Source organism: Mus caroli, unplaced genomic scaffold (genome assembly GCF_978045245.1).
Source record: "Mus caroli unplaced genomic scaffold, Mus_caroli_1 scaffold_16, whole genome shotgun sequence".
Taxonomy (NCBI): Eukaryota; Metazoa; Chordata; class Mammalia; order Rodentia; family Muridae; genus Mus; species Mus caroli.
Window position 1 is genome coordinate 1,705,857 of NW_028227271.1, and position 3,568 is coordinate 1,709,424.

A 3,568-nucleotide genomic window follows, 5' to 3' on the forward strand; every position below is an offset into this window, starting at 1 on the left:
GTGTGTACCCAGCTTCCAGCAAGCATCCTTAACATCTCTGTGGCTCCTTGTAGCTTGTTTAAATCAAGTAAGGTCTCACTGTGTAGCCCTGGCTGGCCTTGAACTCACAAATACCCACCTGCCTTTGTTTGTTTCCAGAGCACTGAGATAAAAGGTGGGCATGTTCACATTTGCCTTCTCCTACCCCCTTCAAACTTTGGCTTTTTAAAGATTTATTTTATGTATATGAATACATTGTAGCTTTCTTCATACACACCAGAGGAGGGAATTGGATCCCATTGCAGATGGTTGTGAGCCACCATGTGGTTGCTGGGAATTAAACTCAGGACCTCTGGAAGAACAGCCAGTGCTCTTGACGGCTGAGCCATCTCTCCAGCTCGATCTTTGTTTTTTAAAAAGAAAATGCAGTCTATTTATGTATTGCATTTGTAGAGGTCAGAGAGCAACTTGCAAGGAGTCTGTCCTCTCTACCAACTACATGGATCCCAGGGGTTAAACTCAAGTTGTCAGGATCAGTGAGTGCCAAGGGCCTTTACCTAACTTCTGCCATCTCACTAGCCAACTGAGCTAGCCCCCTCACTGGTCCACATTCACGTCACCATCACATCCTGCCATAAGAAAGCTTAAAGATGAAGAAACCAATCAGGAGCACACTGTGACACGAAGAAATCGTTGGTCTGCAACCAGGCGGCTGACAGTAATCTCAAAATGTTTTAAAGAATTAGTGATAACAAAGTGGTCTGAGGGGTGAATAAAAATGGGCATAAACTGCTCCCACTAACTTTGGGGAGGACGATAGTTAGATTAGCAACCAGAAAAGGAAGCAGTTTTTCAGAATGGGGCTGGGGGAGAGGGAGACTGGGAACAGGCTCATAAGCTAAGGAGGGAACCAAAGGCAGGCTGAAGATGAAAGGAAAAAAAAAATCACATCAAAACAAAGAACAAAGAGAAGTCAAGTGAGAGAAAATGGGCGGCCTTCAAAAGGAAAAACAGTGTTTCCTTCCTAGGAAAAGGGATGGGGCAGACTGGTGGGGAAACATGTTTTGAGGAGGTGAGGGACAGTTTGAATAAATTCCAGCTTTCATTTTCTCCATGAACTACAAAGCAAATTGGTTGCTGAAAATGAGGTCAGGATAGAAGAGCAACTGGTGGCATCTGTATCTCTGGCCCAACTGTAGAGGTCATGGTGGGAGGGCCTGTCTCAGCATTTGCCTTAGCTTTAGTACCAAGTAAACAGCAAAGGCTTGAAAAACATTTATTGAATGAGTACATACCACCACTCAGCTCAGTTCCAGGCTGTTAACACACACATCTGGCTGGGCACGGTAGCACCACTCACCTTTAATCCCAGCACTGGAGAGGCACAGGCAGAGACAGGCAGGTCTATGAGAGTTGAAGCCAGCCTAGTCTCCATAGAATTCCAGGCCTAGCAGGGTTACACAGGGAGACCCTGTCTCAAATATAAACACACATCTAAGAGATGGCTGTCAGTAAAGCACTCACCACAAGAGCATGAATAGCAGTTAAAACTTCTCAGTACACTGGAGATCCATCCGCCTGCCTCCGCCTCCACTGTGGTAGGATTAACGATGCTTTGGGGCCACCAGCACCTGGCTCCTATTTTGTTTGTTCTTTATTTAGGATTTGCAAGACAGAGTTTCTCTGTGGAACCTTTGAACTAGTTTTTTAGACCAGGTAGGCCTCAAACTCCTAGGTAGGCCTAATTCTCCTTCCAAAGTGCTGGGATTAAAGGTATGTGCTAAACCAGGCAGTGGTGGCGCACGCCTTTAATCCCAGCACTTGGGAGGCAAAGGCAGGCAGATTTCTGAGTTCGAGGCCAGCTTGGTCTACAGAGCAAATTCCAGGACAGCCAGGGCAACACAGAGAGACAGCCAGGGGCAACACCCTGTCTAGGAAAACCAAAAAAAAAAAAAAAAAAAAAAAAGTTGAAGATGTATGCCACCATGTTTGTGTCTCAGAACAAGTTGGAAGACAAATCAATCTCATACTCAAAGTCCTCTTCAATGTGCACTGTGACACATGCACACCCCTGCATTCACATGCAGCCATTTACATGGTCGTTAAAGACAGGCCTGTAATGAGAACACTCGGGGTTCTGAGGCAAGAGGATTTCCTTCATTTCAAGGTCAACCTGGGCTATATAGACCATATATATCAACCACCACCACAAAAACAGGGGGTGGGGAGGCTGTTACATAGAAACCCTTCGTAGCTTTTCTACAAATCAAAAACTATCTCGTCTCCCTAAAAGATAGTATTCCAATATATGTAGCTTAAAATGTGGCTAGAGACACGGTTCGTTCACTTGGTGGTGTGCTTTCCTAGCATGCACAACGTCCGGGGTACAGTGTGCTTGCCAACTTAGCACTGGGGAAGTGGGAGCAAAACTACAAGTTCAAGATCCTCAGCTCTAAGAGAGACTGATAAAAAAAAAAAAAAAAAAAAAAAAAAAAAAAAAAAAAAAAAAACAAAAAAAAAACAGCAGCATTCCCAAGGTGTGATGACGAGTGCAACAGGAGCAGGAGGAATGACTGTGGTTAGAGCACTGAATACTGGTCTAGAGGACTCAGGCTTGATTCCCAGCACCCACATGGCAGCTTACAATCATGTCTTAACTCCAGTTCTAGGGAATCTGACACATTCTGGCCTCCATGAGCACTGTACACACATGATGCACAGACATACATGCAGATAAAACACCTGTACATTTAAAATAAAAACCTTAAATCCCAGCACTTAGTGACTAGCGGAAGGCAGGTAAATCTATTGTCCCTTCTAGGTCAGCCTAGTCTCCTCTAGACTGAGTTCTAGGACAGCCAAAGCTACATGGACCTACCCTGTCTCAAAATACCAAAATAAGTAATAAAAAAAAAGGGGGGGTGGTGGTGATGAAAATTTGGCGGTGATGAGAATTTGGCTCAGTGCTAAAAGCCTCTATAACCAAGCCTCACTACCGAGTAACATCGGTATTCACAAGGTGGAAGATTTGCTGCAAGTGGCCCTCTGACCTCCACATGTGCTGTGGCACGAGTGCCCGCTCCCAAAACAAATGCAGAAAAAATTATCTGATGTTGGGGCAGCCTATTCTTGTTTTCTCTTCACAATCGTCTTTTTAAAGTGTTCAGAATTACACTCAGGGCATCATGCACAACTCAGAAGTACTTTATAGTTGAGCTCTGAAACTCAGCACTCAGTGTTCACCCTCTTTCCTGCTTTATTTTTGAGACAGATTCTAAACTGGCCTAGAACTTCCTATATACACCAGGTCTGGCCTCTCAAATTGACACTAATTCATCCTACTCAGTCTTCCCAGTGCTGGGACCACAGGCATGAACTACGGAACCTGAAGTCCACCACATTCTGTGTAGTCAGAGTGCACTGTTCTGTTCCTGAGCCCACGTCTAAGGTTAAGTGTAGAGTAAAATGCATTCATTAAAATGTATGAGAGCACAATATAGTGTGGGTAGCTGCAACATTTGTTGGATTCAAAATAGGAAGTTACCACATATACCCCATTCCCAACACTCTCAATACACCAGAGACATGA